At 51.9% G+C, this 17,582-nt stretch overlaps 1 protein-coding gene across 1 annotated transcript in view; it reads left to right on the top strand.

The window, feature by feature from the left end:
• ATL3 (atlastin GTPase 3) overlaps positions 1-17,582 on the top strand; it is a 1,042,039-nt gene that overhangs the window by 818,941 nt on the left and 205,516 nt on the right. The window lies entirely within an intron of this gene.

The raw sequence follows: 17,582 nt of genomic DNA, 5'->3' as shown, positions 1-17,582 counted from the left end.
GAAACTGCTGAGAAAGATGAATTTAGGCCGAAACTTAAGAGAATAATAAACTCAATTAACACAGTCTCAAAAGTGGAGATAGAATTCAACGGAAAGAACGAACTGGAAGAGGTCAGAACCCAAATTCTTCGGAGGCTCGCAAGGCTAGAATTGAAATGCAGGAAATTGTTAAAGAATCCAACAAAAGGGAGAGGCAACCTCTGTGTACAGTGTTGAAACGGAAGCAAGAGTCAATGACGAAGTACCGAAGATAAGTCAGCGTAAACCTCCCGGCCAAACCCAAAGTAAAACTAGTACTAGGACAAGAAATTAAGGTAACAGAGAATAACAACAAGGGAGCACGTCAGACGGGCGCTAACTTGAAGCTGTGTTTAGAAAGAATGCTCTATCATGATGATGGCCTGGTGCTAAATAGAGCAAATCTAGTTTGGTTACTGCACCACGCACCAACACTGAGAGTAGTAACATCCAAAGATTTTGCTGTAATTGAATTCCCTGAGGAGTGGTGAACAGTTAGTCATAATCCACACAGTTTCAAAACTAGTCAAACAACTGTTACTTGAGGAAGCCCATCATCTGAGACCTATGGGTTTTGACATGAAAGAGGATAAGACCGAAAAACATAAAGAAGCTAAATCAATGCGACACCGACATGAAGGAGTTGAGGGGGCTCAAGAAGGAACGTACCCTAGAAGAGATCTAAACAAAGGGACGATGAGGGAAGAAAAAGCAAAAGAGTTGCACAATCTAAATCAGGATGGTGAAAAAGCAAACTGGAAATCGTTAGCAGGATTACTGGCAACGAAAATACACAAACAATAACACCGAAAGCCTAAGAAAAGAACTGAGTGGACTTACTGAGTTGGAACACCAGCGGCTTCACTCACTTGTTTAGCGATAGCGTAGCACAAATTGAGGACACCAAAGTTATCTTCCTTCAAGAATTATGGCTACAAGAAGTTCCATTGATGGAGGGTTACTGAGTTTTATTAAACCCGGCCATTAAAAATCAAACTGGAAGACCAATGAGTGGACTCCTTGTAGCAGTTAATAACAATCTTGATTGGGCATTACTCTATACTCAGAACCCGACTCTTTTCACACAGTTAGTGGCAATAAAGCTATCAAAAGATAATCCAGCAAACCCATGTGTCCTGATAATATTGAACTTATACTAGAACTCAGCTGATCAAAGGAACTAGAACTTGGCGGAGGATATTGCGTCCCTAATTGATAACGAAAGAATGAAATGGATGACCCCATAATTATAATTGTGGGTGATCTAAATTGCACCTGTTTAGATCGACAGGACAGAGCCATTAATGAAGAGCAACGAACATCGAATAATAAAGAAAAGAGAGGAGTAGTTTGGAGAAAAACCATGCAATCAAGGGACTGAACAATCCAGAATGGCACTATTGAGGGAGATATCCCGGGTAGGCCTACATGGAATGGAGCTGCTAGCGAAAATATATTAGACTATATATGTGCCTCCACTAACATGACCAGGATTATTTAAAAAATGGACGTGATGACAACTGCAAAGAGCGATCCCAACAAATTAATATTGGTCTGCCAAAATGTCAGCAATTATAAGGTGGCAACCTATGAGACTAAGCTTCTAATAAATCCCAGGCGAAATAGATTGCAAATTAAAGCGAGAAAAATGCCTAATGTGATTAACAATTTAACAAGGTTAATTGATGAAATTCTGGATGAAAATAGTAACCGACGAATACATTATGTTCCACTATTCCAAGAATTTGTAGTGGAACAAAGAGGTGGAAACAGAAAGATAACAATGACTCATCAGCATGTTTATGACAAACAGATTGTCTTAAAGAAAAAAGCTCTAAGGAAAGCTATGGGGCGACTAAAACGTCATAAGACTGTTAACTGCTCTGAGATACATAAATTAAAGCAAAGCTACTGAAAGATCTCAGATTGATTTCCACATAGCGATAGCTTTGAGTGAAGTCAAGGCAAGTTCTCTTTTGACGATTTGAATTGGGATGCTTTTCGGTAGCCCAGCACTGATTTCCAAAAAGTGCCTTCTATGCGTGGCCATATATGATCAGCTAGCAAGAGAGACATTTCTGCACCGTAGGTCAAGATCGGAGCTACAATCGCTCGGTAAAATGTTACCAGTGGAATCAGTGTAAACCGACAGTACCTTTTTAGCAGAAACTTTACTTGCGCTGCTAGATTTCTTACTTTTCTTCACATTGGATCAATTTGAGGAGCTTCGCCCCTACTAGTATTAACACAAACACCTAAGTATGTAAATGTGTTGAGTTCAGATATCTTTTCCCCTTTCAATGACCAGGATGACCCCTTCTTGCCTTGTCCATAGTTTGATACTCCAAATGTCATAATCCAAGATTTTGCAGGATTGACTATTATATTGTTTGATTCCAAGTATATTTAGAGAGCATCAAGTTGCCTCTGTAACCTAATAGGGGTTGATAACGATGTCATCCGCATATAGTAGTCTCCCAATGCGAGTATTATTATTGCACATTCAAGTGTTGGGAGTCCTCGTGCTGTTCGAGCTTTTGCTGCGTTTTCATGCTTTTTTAAGGAGATTTTTCTCATTTTTCGGTTAAATAGAGCCTCAAGCTCCACCGTTTCTACATCCGATCAACGGGGATCCGTTTCGGAATTTTCGACGCCCCTCAAGGGTGAAGATTTCGTTGAGTTACGCTTTTGGAGGATTCCAGAAGTTCCGAGGCCTACCCCGGACATGGCCCAGGAGAAAGGCAGCTCGACGCCCGGGAAGCTGTTCAGGACCTGCCCTGGATGCCAGCTTCAGAATGTTTTCAAGGAGGACGAGCATTCGTTATGCCTCTACTGTCTCCATGAGGACAAGACGCACACGGAGAAGGACTGTGCGTTTTGTGGGAACATGTCGGAGCGGACTATGAAGGATCGCCACCTCCGTCTCGCCAACTGGCTTGAAGGTAAGAGCCCGTCAGGCGAGAAGAAGAAAAAGAAGTCCGAGCGGTCTTCTAAGTCCTGTGAGGGTGCCCCGGCGACGGGGGCCCAACAAAAGACTAAGCACCGCGAGTCCGCGGGCACCGGGAGCGCTGAACGGTCGGGCTCCTTGGCTGCCAGGCAGGGCGCATCCTCCCCGGCGCCATCAACCACGAGCCAACGCTCTGGCTCGGGTAAGAGGAAGTCCGAGAACCCGGCGAAGCTTCTGGAGAGGCCCCGGTCGATCTCGAAGATTCCGGCAGAGGGGGAGCGAGGCTCAGACCCTCCCCCCAAGGTGAAGGCCCCAGGCGTACAGAAGGTGACGATGGCCTTAATTCACCCTGCTAAGACCTCGATTGAGGATGTCGCAGCGGCCCTGGCTCAGCCTGTGGAGGCTACACCAGTGGAGGCGACCTCAGGACCCAGAATCTCCCTGCAACCGCGGAGGGAGTCGTCTTTCAGGCCCATTGAGAAGACCCCCACGAAGTCCTCGTTGGAAAAGGTGGAGGAGGGGCTGGTGGCCATCGTGGATACGGACACGACCTCTGAAGAAGAACTCATCGAAGTCGTGAAAGAGGCCCAGCCCATCGGGAGGGATCCCGACGAGAGCGACGTTGTTGCCGACGAGGCTCCTCAAGAGACCTCGTGCTCGTCGTTTCCGGCGCCGTAGGACACTTCGGCGGCCATTTTTCAGCGATTCAGTCCTTATGCTTGGAGATAAGGACAAGGTTGCCCCTACCCCCGACGGAGGTACCTGAGCCAGACCCGACGGGGGAACCGGAGCCAGGACCTTTGGAAAGTCCACCGCATAAGAGGAGGAGGACGCATCCTACGCCACCTCTCCCACCTCTGCGGCCTGCTCTGCCTTCCCCCCGGTCTACTACCCACGGGGATGATACAGGCATGGACACGGCTACGACAGGTACAGATGACGACGGAGGCGACGACGGGACGTGTCCCCCGTCGCCCCTGCTCGGGCGTCCCCGCCCGACGAGATTGGATCTTTTCATGCCATGATTTCCAGGGCATCCGAGCTCTTCCAGCTCTGCCCAGAAGAGAAGAAGGAAGGTTTCCTTTACCAACAGCGCGAGGCTAAAAGGAAGACGGTCCTCGCCGTACCGCTTCTTGATGACATCTGGGATGAGGGGCTCGCCCTCCTCAAGAACCCTGCCACGGCGCCGGCAAAGAGGGACCGGTACGAGAAGAAGTACCGGGTCTCCGACGCTGCCCCTTGTGCCTTCGGGCGCAACCTACACCGGATTCGGTCATCTCGGTGGCGGCAAAGAAGAAAGCTGGGGGTCATCGGCCTCGACATCAACTTCCCCGCCGGACGGCGAGGGCAGGAAGCTGGACACGATGGGACGACGGATCATCTCATCCGCAGCGACGACTATCAAGGCGGCCAACGCCCTGGCTATCGTAGCCCGCTAGGACAGGGAGTTGTGGTTCAAAATCGCCCCTCTGTTGGACTTCCTTCCGGATGCCAAAAGGGCTGAGGCCCTTGAAATCCTTCAGGAAGGCGAGATTGCTTCGGACCACGCCATCACGGTGGCAACGGACATCGCCGACACCGGTTTCCGTCAGTTGGGCAACAGCGTTTGCTTGAGACAACGCGTATGGCTCAAGGCCACGGATTTCCGCCAGGACGTACAAACCAAGGTTTTGGACATGCACTTCGACGGGAACAACCTGTTTGGGAAGGCGATTGATGCGTCCCTTCAGGCCATCAAGACAGACACAGAGACTGCCCGGGCACTGGGAGTACTGCAATAAAGATGGCCGTCCTTTCGGAGCTCCGGAGGCAGACAAGGTGCCTCCAAGGGATCCGGCAGTGGCTCCTCCACGTACCGCCAAGCAGCAAGATCTTCGTCCCAGGAAGCCTACAGGGAATGCGGCAAGTCAGGTGGTGCCCGTCGTCGTCGACAGGGAGGTCAAGGAGGCCCTCCAAACAAGATTGAACCGACCGTGGGGTCGGGCCCCCGCCGAAGCACCCCGGTGTGAGGCCGGCTGGCGAGCTTCGTCAGCATGTGGGAGTCCATCTCCACTGACCGTTGGGTGCTGGACGCCCTGGCCCAAGGGCACGCCCTCGAGTTTCAGAAGAAGTGCCTTCGCGTTCCACCCGTGGCCAGGAAGCATCGAGCTCGTCCCAAAGAGGCTTTGGGGCTCCGGAGTTTACGCAAGGTACTTCCTCGTAAAAAAGAAGACAGGTTGATGGCGCCCCATCCTGGACCTGTGACGACTGAACAAGTACATCAAGGCACAGAAGTTCCGTATGGTCACCCTCCAGCACGTGCTGGGACAGCTGGAGGAGGGAGATTTCCTGTCATCGTTGGACTTGGAGGATGCGTACTTCCACATCCCCATTCTAAAAAGACACCGAAAGTTCCTCAGGTTCGTGGTCCAAAGGCGGCACTACCAGTTCAAGGCCCTCCTGTTCGGATTGAAGTCGGCAGCCAGGGTGTTCACCAAGTGCCTCGCACCGGTGGTGGCGCGGCTGCGCCTACAGGGGATCCATGTCTACCCCTACCTGGACGACTGGCTCATCCGGGCAAGGAAAAGGGAGCTCGCCGTGGAGCACACTGCGAAGATCGTCCAGCTGCTCACGGACCTGGGATTCTCCATCAACTTTCCAAAATCCCACCTGGTTCCGTCACAAGTCGCCTTGTTTCTGGGAGCCAAGCTCGACAGTGGCGTGGCTGGCCTCGCCGTCAGAGGAAAGGACCAGGACCATTCTGGGCAAGGTGCAGCGTCTGCTGGCCACGGACATGGCCAGGGTAAGATCTATCAAGTCCCTCCTCGGGATGATGTCCTCCTGCATTTATCTGGTGCGCCTTTGCAGGCTTCGGATGCGCCCCTTACAAGAGTTCCTCGACACCCGCTGGGTCCAGTCGACGGGCAGCTTCGAGGACAGGATCCCTCTCAACGAGACGTTCCGTCAGGCGATCCGGTAGTGGGGTACCCGCTCCCATCTGTCGGCGGGCACAGACTTTCAGACCCCAGCTCACCAGGTGACGATGACGACGGACGCCTCCCTGGAAGGTTGGGGAGCGCACTCCGCGAGAGACCTTTGGCTCCCAGAGGAGAAGTCACTCCACATCAACATCTTGGAGCTCCGCGCAGTGTTCTGGGCCCTCAGGTCCGTTCTTCCGTCCCTCAAGGGCAAGGTGGTGAGGATCTTCACCGACAACACCACCACGATGTTCTACATCCGGAAGCGGGGTGGAACCAGGTCCCCAGCCCTATCCAAGGAAGCCCAGGATCTGTGGCATTGGGCCGTCGCCCAAGGGATGTTTCTGGTGCCTCTTCATCTGGTGGGAATAAAAAACACGATCGCCGACTCACTCAGCAGGGAGCTGCGCTCGTGTCACGAGTGGGAACTAGGCCAGGATCAAGTGGATCGACTCTTCCAACGATGGGGCGAACCCCAAATCGATCTCTTCGCGACGGCGACGAATTCCAAGTGCCGGAGGTTCGCCAGCAGGTTCCCCCAGCCGAGGAGCATGGGCGATGCTTTCTCGTTCCCCTGCGACAGCCTATTTCTTTATGCGTTCCCCCCGCTGCCGTTGCTGCTCCGGCTCATCAACCAGCTCAAGAGGTCCTAGTGCAGGATGATCCTCGTCGCACCGGCGTGGCCGAGACAGATCTGGTTCCCGGACCTTCTGGACTCGTCAACGTCCACACCAGACAAGCTGCCGACGGAGGAAGACCTTCTCTCCAGAGAAGGAGGCACCATTATTCACCACAACCCAGAGTCGCTGAACTTGCAGGCCTGGCTCCTGCAGCACTAGAGTTTGGAGGGTACGACATCCCGGCCGACTGCAAAGAGGTTCTTGCAAAGGCCAGGGCGCCCTCAACTCTCAAGTGCTACGGACATAAATGGAAGAGGTTCTCTGTCTGGTGCCGTTCACAGAAGATTAACCCTCTGCGGATTATGGCCCCTCAAGTACTGCCGTACCTATTGTCGCTGGCCAAAGCTGGACTGGCTCACGCCTCCATCAAAATACATCTGGCTGCAATCTCCCGATATACCAGGACTACGGGACGGGCGTCCTTGTGGTCTCATCGCCTGGTGAAAGAATTCATGAAGGGACTATTCCGATCATTCCCGCTGGTGAAGGCTCCTGCCCCAGCGTGGGAGCTTAATGTGGTGCTAACCAGGCTCATGGGGGCCCCATTCGAGCCTATGCATTCAGCGCCTTTGAAGTTCCTGTCATGGAAGACAGCTTTCCTCGTGGCCATCACCTCCGCACGACGAGTGGGAGAGATCCAGGCCCTATCTTGCAAGCCTCCATACTTGACTTTTCATGACACGAGGGTGGTGCTGAGGACGCACCCCTCCTTTATGCCCAAGGTGCCGTCGGACTTCCACCTCAACGAGCCCTTGGTGTTGCCAGTTTTCTTCCCGTCGCCTTTGTCGCCGGCCGAGAGGACTTTGCACTCGCTGGATGTAGCTAGAGCGCTGAAGTTCTACGTGGACCGCATAAAGAGTTTCCGGAAGAAGTCACAGCTGTTTGTGAACTTTGGGACTGTGAATCAAGGGAAGGCTCTCTCGAAGACTTCCATTTCCAGATGGCTCTCTGGCTGCATCATGCACTGTCACCAGTTGGCAAACCGACCGCTGCCCGGCCGTCCGAGAGCCCATTCGACCAGAGCGATCGCTGCTACCACGGCGTTCCTGTCTGGTGTGCCCCTGCTGGACATCTGCAGGGCTGCGACGTGGAGGTCGACGCACACCTTCACGAGATTCTACTGCGTCGATCGGGACTCCACGGAGGAGTCCAGCGTCAGCCAAACAGTGCTGCGCAACCTGTTCGCCTAAGGTGAGCCATTTGAGGAGGTAAGAGATGCTTAATGTTGAGTTGTTGTATTGCTTAATGTTGAGCCTGTTGCCACCTCCCGTGGTTGTGCATGTGTGTACTGCTATATATTCTCTTATTCACATGCAAACCCTCCCCCCCACCCCTCTGCGGCTCTTCACTTGGTCATACTGCCACTTTACGTGCTACCAAATCTGAGGATGGCTGCCAGAGGCGGGACTTGGGGAGAGGGCAGTCATTGGCTGGGGGCAGTATGACCCAGAGACCAGTGATTGGTTACTACTAAGAAAGACAGATCAGAAACGAAACTGATACTGATTTTTTTCTATACCGAGGATTCCCGGCCTGACTAGGGGGAATATCATGAGCATGTGAATCCATGCCAGACCCATGCTGGAGAACAACAGTTACAGGTAAGTAACTTGTTCCTTACACTTGTTGGGACATGTGTGGGGGCGTTGTTGGGGGAGATGGAGGGGGGTGAGGGTGTGTGGGGGAGTTGTGGGGGGAGGGGGGTGAGGGTGTGTGGGGGAGTTGTGGGGGGAGGGGGGTGATGGTGTGTGGGGGAGTTGTGGGGGTGAGGGTGTGTGGGGGAGTTGTGGGGGAGGCGGAAGGGGGTTAGGGTGTATGGGGGAGTTGTGGGGGGAGGGTTTTCATTGTTAATTTTAATACAACTGTTGTGTCAAAAGCAAGACCTGAGTGGACATTCATCATTGCGCATGTGTCATTTATTCATATACAGTGCATAGTGTGCAGGTACCCCCACACCCAGTGCCCTCTGTCCAACTATCATGTCACCCTCTGCAGCCATGTGTGTCAGTAATATTGTGCAATCACTGACTGACCCACAGCACGTCCCTCCTGTGCATCGGCACCGCAATGATGTGCAGCCACTTCTTCTTCATCCCCTTCATCACCAGGTGGTTGCATTTCAATGTAAAGGAGCAGGGGCATGTTGCGTTGGATACACATGTCATGCAGCATGACACATGCCATGATGATCTTGGCCACCTTCTCATGCCTGTAGAGGAGTGCCCCACCCGACGGGCTAAGGCAGCGAAACCATGCACTCAACAGGCCAACAGTCTGCTTAATGACCACACGGGTACGGGTGTGGGATCGATAGTAGTCCTCCTCGTGCCTGTTCTGTGGGTTATTGGGCAGGGGTGAGGAGCGACGTCATCAAGGGATAGCCACTGTCACCTGCATGGGAGGCAAAAATAAAGGTATATGTCAGTCGATTCATGATGGACTGCTGTACTAGTTACACATGCCGGCAGATTATCGTTGGTCACATGCACATGTCCCTGGTTGTATGCACGCCATTTTTAGGCCCTCAATGTGTCCTGTGCCATGGAATAATGGTGTGGGTTGCATCTTCAAGATGATACACGGTGTGCTCTGCCGTCTTGTAGCTCATGCATTGTGTACACATATACCTGTGTCCGTGTCCATTTAGTAATGTGTTGTATTCTGTAGGATTTTCTGATTAGGAGTGTTGGCAGTAGGCTCTGCAATGTTAGGCATTAGCGCTGATTTTTCCCCATGGTGACATGCAGCGTTCCTGGTGTTGATCCGGGATATCGGGCACAACAATGTGTGATGACAAGGTGCAGATGGCTGGCGTCGCATGCCATCTGCACCTTGATGGAGTGGTATTGCTTGCGGTTGGGGTACACCACCTCCATGGCATGCGGTGCCACCAACTGCATGTGGGTGCAGTCAAGGGCACCTATACAATTTGGCATACCTGCCAGTGCATGGAGGCCAACTTTTGTTTCAAGAATCTCCTGGGGAGTCCGTGGTAGGGATATGTATTTGGTTGTGTGCTTGAGGAGGGCATCCAGCACTTTCTTCAGAATGCGAGAAAATAAGGGTGGTGATATGCCATGCATGTGCCCCACTGTGTGCTGGTAGGTGCCTGTGGAAAGGAAGTGGAGCACAGACACTGCCTTCAGTAGAGGGGGGTTGGCGGTGCGTATTTCAATGAGGCTGACGATGTCGTCGTGTATCATGTCCACGATGGTGTTGATGGTGTCCTGGTCCAGACGGTACATTGTGTGGTTCTGCTCTGGGGTTTGGTTGAAAGGACTGGCTCTAATGTTTGGGATTGGGGGCTGCCTGCGTGGTTACGCTGGCTGCACTGGCGGGGCATGCTGGGCCTCCTCTGTGGTGCCTGCTGTTGTTGCTGGTGTTGCAATGCAAGTATGTCCTCCAGCTCAAGTATTGATACTTCTATTAGAATTATCATGGTGTGGAAAGGGGTGTGATGTGTTGGTGTGCTCCATTTATACAGTCCCAGACTCCATTGCCTCCACCTGTGCTGATAGTGTGCACCTGTGGCAGTTGGGAACACTGCACATAGCATTTTACGGTTGGTTCGCGATGCCGGTATTTACGGCATGTCGGTATCCACTATTTTCGCCTTCATGATGCCGGTATTTGCTTGTCCACCTGACTTGTGATTTACTCCCTTTAGCGGCATGCCGCTGTTGCCGGTTTGATGGGCCGCGTGCCCGCGCCCATGTCCGTATTAGGGGCACCGTTATTTACGGTGCCGCTAATAGCGGGTTCTCAGGTCGGAATAGCCCAGAGCGGTAAGCGATGCCAGTAATCCTTTATCGGCATCGTTTTTCCCTTGCCTCCAACATCGGAATGACCCCCCTGTCTCCTACCCCCTGTCTCCTACCAAGAATTCAGGAGATGCAGCTTACTTAAAGGTCCACAGTGTTATGGTGGGTGAGCACAAAGTGTACAAAGAATGGCCTACCATAAAGTGGATTTACTTCTAGAATGTAGAACCACTATCTTGAGTCAGCGCTAATGTGGAGTGTATGTCTGGTTTCTTCTTTTTTTTTTTACATGTTTTTATTGGCATTTATATAGTTAGAATTGTACATTTCAGTTTCCATTTCGTATGCCTACATTTAGGTTAACCACAACAAATAACCATTAACAAACAACTTCCTACACATGCCATGTGTTACTCATAACCTCAGTTGGGGCAAACACTTCAATGTTTGGGGCTTAGTCTGTTCACTCCTCATGTCACCATTTGGCAATGTCATTTGGGTGCCAGGGGTTACTAGGCTGGGCACACCGTGGGTGATTCCTGTTTTAGTTGGTGCACTCATGGGGGTTTGTTATCAGACGGGTGAAACATGTCCCAGAGCAACGCTTTCCATGCTGCACATTTATCAGTACCATCAGGTTCCGATCTGTTCGCTCCCTCCACCCACACCTTGGTCTCCTCCTCTGCCCAGCTTTCAAATTCCTTGCGCCATTTTTCATATTGTGGCCTCGCAGCAGTTTTCCAGGACATGGCGATGGATCTCTTGGCTAATATGCATGCCAGGTCCATAAACCTGGCCACATGTATGTGTTTGCTGATTCTGGGTTAGGCAGCAAGCAGGCATTCTTTCAGTGACCACTCATACCTCTTTACTCCAGCCTCCCTGCAAGCTCGCTCTATGCGTGCCCAGAAACTTTGCACCCGCACACACCCCCAGAACATGTGTAGCAGGTCAGCATTCTCGCCTTGACACAACGGGCATTGTGAACTCGCTTCTTTGTTAAACATAGCTATTCTGTGCGGGGTCACGTATGTACGGTACAGCACATTCAGTTGTGTTAGTTTGAAGCGCTGGTTCCTCGATACAGCCTTAGGAAAGCTCAGTATTCTCTCCCATTCTTTCTCTATTATGTGTGCACCTAGGTCTTTCTCCCATTGTTTTTTCAGTGCTGTGCCCTTGGGGTTGGGTGTGTCTATCAGCATGCTGTACAGCCGAGAAGTCGGCCTCCAGCCCTCGTTTAAATTGTACATCAAAGTCAGCAGTGGACTCGCATGTGGCTCCTCTGGCCAGCCCTCTCATCTTTCTTTGGCCTTTTCCCGGACTCTGCGGTACCAGAGAATTTGCCTGCTCGGCAGCTCCTCTCTGCTCGGCAGTGCCAGGGGGAGGGTCTTAGGTAGAGGGCAGTCATTGGCTGGGGGCAGTATGACCCAGAAATCAGTGATTGGTTACTACTAAAAAAGACAGATCAGAAGCGAAACTGATACTGATTATTTTCTTTACCGAGGATTCCCGGCCTGACGACGGGGAATATTCATGAGCATGTGAATCCATGCTGGAGAACAACAAGGTAAGTAACTTGTTCCTTTCGGCATCCAATGGTTGGGGAAGTATGAGTTTATTATGCAGACCTCCACCAGCTACTGGCCTTTGGGATCTGCCTCCCAGCTCAGTAGTTTGAATGGAGTTGCCAGACTTATCGAAATGAGCACCCCCTGGCATATTTTGAGTAGTGAGCCCCATAGCATTGCCCATCCCAGTGTTCTGTTACCGTGGCCTAGTCTTTTTGGTCATGTGGGTATCCTGCAACCATGCAATGGCCACCCTTTTCCTGTTAATGAAGGATTTCACCCGGTTCCTGCGCATGGAAGTTCCCAGGCCTCAGACATTCCATGTCAATACTCTAATTTCATTGGCCATTTCAATATGTGGATACCCCCCGAGCCCTCTCGCCCCCCTGGTCTCCAATTTCCTTTTAAGGTTAAGGTTTTTCTGATTGTGTCACTCCCCAAGTAGCCCCCGTTCCGTTGTGTAAAACCACATTCACACATTTCTTGGCACATACCTCGCTCCGTGTAGGGTTCAAACCATTACAAACTCCAAATCAGAACTAGAAAACTGCACTCATCTGCCACTTTCCAACCGTGGCACTCGAGCGCCCCCCGCATCTGCTTTGCCCCATCCGGGCTTCAGCGTGCGGTCTCTGGTGTGCCAGGAACTGGCCGACGCCTACCAGTTTGTGGGGTGTGTCTGTTTGCTCTGTTCGAGGTGCTTACCTCGCTCCTGCCGTATTGCAAAAAACCAAGTGTATCACTGTTTCTTGTCGCTCATCAGCATTCCATCCGTCGATGTATCTTGTCCCTCCCCCCTTCTGCTTTCTCCTTTTGGGGCAGCAGTACCTCATGTCACTGCCTCTTTTCCAAGCCCTTGTAGCTGCCGCTGGTGTTTCCAGTAAACCAGCCTGTCCTTTATAGAGTACTTTTAGCCTAGACGGGTACATCAGCATGTATTTGAGGTTCAATTGCCTGAGCTTCGCTTTAACTGGTACAAATTATTTCCTTGTCCTCTGCACCGCTGATGTATAGCATGGTTATATGTCTAAGCTAGCGTTGTCTCGGCGGATCTCCCCACCTTCGCTTGAGAATTTCAATATTGTTTCTCTGTCGCGGAAATTCTGTACTTTTGCTATCATGGGGCGAGGGTGAGAACTAGGTGGTGTTTTTTTCTGTAGAGATCTGTGGGCCCTCTCTATTACAAACCCTCGTGACAAAACACCTGCCCCTATTTCTTGTAGTATTAGATTTTCAACAAAGTCTGTTGGGTTGGATCCTTTGATCCCCTCTGGGACACCCAGCAGGTGTATGTTGTTGCGCCGTGTGCGTCCTTCCGCGTCTTCCGCCCGGGCCTCCAGCGTCGCATTTCTCCTCTCCAGCTCCATCAGTCATTTCTCCAGTTCTTTGGTGGTTTCCGCCATCTCTCTTAGCTCTGTCTCAGCCGTCGTGACTCTCGCTGTGAGGTTATGGGTGTCCTGCCTCATCAATTTCATATTCAATCTGACCTCAATTTTCGTGTCGATAAAGGATCTTAGGGCTGCAATTACTTAAAGCACTTGACCATCTCCTGAAACCCATCTGGGGAGATTACAGAAGCCGAAGCCCACCGCCTCAAGTCAGAATAGAGATGCCAAGTAACCAATTCGCACTAACAATTTCCCCCTCCGCATACATCTCTCAAACTACAAACCAAACACAACCACAAACCTACCGCACAACAAACCGCACAAACTTCACTACATTACAACAACACATCATAAACACACATACTCGCACAACAGTACATGAGGACTACCGGCCGCAAACACCCCAGGCCCAGCCAACGGACCCACCGGGCTGAGCCCGCCAACAGCACATCACTGCTCTCTTGCACTTTTCCAGCTTCCTCCCACTAACCCCCCCCCCTCCCTTCCTCTTTCAGAGCCGCCAGAGGACCACTCCGGTGGTGATAGTGCACGGTACAAATGTCCTTTAACATTAACATTAACATCTTTAGTGGCAATCTCCTTTTCTGGAGGCCCTGATTGTGCCTCTGAGGCAGTTTGTGGTTGCCCTTTCTGCTTGACTGCATTGAAGGAGTCCATGATTGTTGATTCCTTCTTGTTCTTGGTAGAGGGCATTTCTCTCGTAGTGCCTGGCTTTGTTTTTGTGCATGGACCGCTTGATGTGTGTGCTGCTAATTGCGTGCCGTTAGTCCTTCTCGTGGGGGGGTCCCTCAGATCAGTTTGGCGGCTTGCCACCCGACTTCTTGTTTACACACTTGTATGTTTACTGTTCTGGGCACCAACCGCTGCTTGTGGAGGTTCGGTTCTGTTGTGTGGTGTCACCACATTCCTCTGATGATGCTGTTTGTGTGTGTCCCCGCTCCGTGGTTGGGTTGTGTTGTGGGTATCTCGTTACAGTGGGTTGCAGTTCTTTTTCCCTCCAACCAAAGCAGGGTCCCTTTTTTGTCCTACTCTCCCTCCTTGGAGTGCACCCTCGAGGAAGTGCCCCTATTGTAGTGTGCGCCTACTGCTGTATTTGTACCATGCCTCTGTTTATCCACTCACTTGTCTTGCTGTCTCGACTGCATCGCTGCCTGCCTTAGTTTCTCTTCAACCTGGTCACCTGAGTGCAGTCAAGTCTGCCCCTGGGCTGCTGGGTCAGGCGCAGTGCCGTTTGCGAACTCTCTTGGGCGCATGGTTGCTCTATGTTGAGGGGTGTGCTGCACAGTGCTTAATGCTGGCAGGCTGTTTCCCCCATCTAGGCAAGGTTGTTCTCCTCGTATCTCCCAACCAGTGCTCCGTGCCTTGGCTGCAGTCATCACAGCCTTGCTAATGCTGTGCTTTCCCTCCTCTCATCCCTGCGCATTATGCAATATGTTAGTGGTACCTGTGGTCGTGTGTCCAGCGCTGTTCAGTAGCCTCAGCGTATCCTCTTGGAGCTGTAGCTGCGTTTGCCTTGTCCTGCCCTGCTTGTTTTGGTCGTGCATTCACCATGCACTGAACAGTGCCAGTGCGCCTTTCGGAGGGCAGCACCACTCTGCCTGACCGCTGCCGCCTCCCTTAGTGTGCTTGTTGGTGGGAGAAGGCTGGCTGCGGCAAGGCGGCCCAGCCGCAGCGTAAATGCAACACCTTCGCGGTGTGGTCTGCTATTACTTTTCTTCTTCCTCCCCCCGACCGGTACAAACTGTGTCCCTGGTCCGGTTCGCCGCTTCCTGGTGCAATCTGCTGCCTGGCGTTCCTTTTCTTGGAGCGCCTCTGTGTTGTTGGGCTTTGCCTCCTTCTGCTCTGTGTCTCTCCGTTGGCGTTACGCGGTTCGCTCAGGCCCGGGCGCAGCTTCCAATCGCTCCGGCACCCTGTGACACTGTGTAGGCAGGCCAGGCAGCACCTTCCGTGGGTCCTTTCTGTGGTGGTGGTCTGCGTCCCCAGTCACAATGAAGGGGCAATCCCGGCGCTCAGTGGTTCTCATCTCGCTCGGGCTCACAGCAGTACCTGCCCATCCTCCTCACCGCCACAGCAGTCGTCATCTTGCTCGCCCCGGGGTGTATCTTCTGACAGTCAAAACAGCAGTTTCCCCGCTGATTTGCATCGGATTTCCTCTGGGGTTCCGGGCAATCGATTTGCCCACACTCGTAGCTGGTTTTTACTGCAGTTCTTCGTGGATGAATGCAGTATCAGGATCAATTATAAGGATTGCGGCAGGAGCTCAGCTCAGCAACCTCCTTACTCCATAGGCTCAGGCCACGCCCCCTCTGGTTACTCTAATATGCACTGATGAACGAATGAGGTATTCAGGTAATTAACAAGCGTGTACAGCAATCCCGTACATGAAAAACCCTCCTTACCTTGTTGGTCAATATCTATAATCTTTGAGTGTGAGAATCGGCAGCAGCTGCAAACACAGCCTGCTAATGTACATCAAAATAATGGAACTTCAGGGTCGCCATCTTAGCCTGGTCTGACATGTATGTGTATATCATTAAAGAATATGGTACTGCTTCATCATCTAAACAACAAAGTAAAGAATAATCATTATCCACTGGCTAATGGTGTACATATATTCAATAACATGCATTTGGCTTATTGTTCAAGCTCATATCAATGTTATTTGTACAAATAGTTACATTATCTTAAATCAAAACGTTATTGTTCTCGTGCCATAAATAAAATATGCAAAGCATATTAAGCAATACATTGGGCCTCATCACAAGTCCGGCAGTAACTCTGCTGGTGCTACTGGCAGGTTACCGCTGGACTTGTAATATTTTACTGGCGCCCGACTTCCCGGTGCCACCGGGAGATTACAAGTCTGGCCGGTAAGTCGGGCGCCAGTAAAATGTAAGTCCCCATTCCCATAGAGTCCCAAAGCACTCTATGGGAGTGGGGACTCGGAAGCGCTTCCGTGAACGGTCTGGCTACCGTGGCCGCTGCGCTTACTGGGCCCCTTGTTTCCGGACCGGCAAAATTGTAATGGGGCCCATTGTCTTTCTCATATCTGTTGCTGCTGTTAAATAGAGCATGAAACTATTGGCTCAATCTCAATCTAATAATGAGAGAACCATATTTCGAGGGGATTGGGTCCTCCGACGTATTCCATATCTATGACAGTGATCACCACAGCTGTGCTGCTTCGGAAAATCTGTCGGTGTCTGCGTCCTGTGTGGATGACGTCGATACGCCGTCCTCGAGGCCCACTTCCGACGGCCGACGTCACCAGATGTTATAAGTAGGACGCACGATGCCTGTAGTCTCAGTTCCGTTTTTTCCGCAAACGTGTTCGCTTCAAAGATCTCAGCTTGCCTCGACTCTTTGGAGTTTCTGTTCTTTCTCGGTTCTTCGAACCTGTTCGTATTGTGAAGTATATTCTTCGTGAAGATGTCTACCTCTTCTTCCACCCCTCGTCCGGGCTTCAAGAAGTGTGGGGACTGCGGGTCCAAGATTTCGGTGACAGACTTGCACGATGCCTCCCTCTGGTGCCTCGGGGAGGCCCACGACACGGATGATTGTGTCGACTGCTAGTCGCTTAAGTCCAAGGCCTTGCGGGAACGTAAGAAGAAGCTGTCGGTCGGTAAGGTGTCCAAGCCCCGGAAGGCGAGGTCCGCTGGGCTTACGACGGACGATTCGAGGGGCGACTCTCCGCATCGTAGTCATAAGTCTAGGGGGGTCTCGGTCCCGGAGTGGGTCCCGTCACTCCTCAGCCTCTTCGAGGGACTCCCGGAAGCGCAGTCATCGGTCGCCTTCCTCATCCGAGGACTCCGCCCGTCGGCGGGTTTCTTATCCCACCAAGCGTTCCTCTCTGGAGTAATGGGCTTCCTTTGGGAAGAAAATTTTGGCGATTCTTGAATCGCAGGGCACCGGTCCGTCCGCGCCTCCGAGTGGAGTTTGCCGTGACCATACTAGAGACACCGCTTGTACGCCTTCGGTCTTGGGTGGTTGGCATGATTTGTGGGAGAGGTCCCGCTCCGACAAGGGGAATCGTTCTAGTCATGCCCGTTCCAGGTCCCGGTCCTCGACGCGCTCGAGCCCGTGTGCACCTGTGAAGTCTTCGAAGAAGTCTTCGACGCCGGTGGTGCCGAGGTCGTCGACAGACTCTCTGGAGGCTCCACCTTCGAGGAAGTCGTCGGCGCCCAGGCTGTCGAAGGACACGCTCGGGGCTCCGCCCTCGAGGCCTATGTCGATGCTGTCGGC

Source organism: Ambystoma mexicanum, chromosome 2p (assembly GCF_040938575.1).
Source record: "Ambystoma mexicanum isolate Mex_15411 chromosome 2p, UKY_AmexF1_1, whole genome shotgun sequence".
NCBI classification, from domain to species: domain Eukaryota; kingdom Metazoa; phylum Chordata; class Amphibia; order Caudata; family Ambystomatidae; genus Ambystoma; species Ambystoma mexicanum.
The sequence above is the reverse complement of the archived record's forward strand: the minus strand, read 5'-3'. Positions and strand labels throughout refer to the sequence as shown.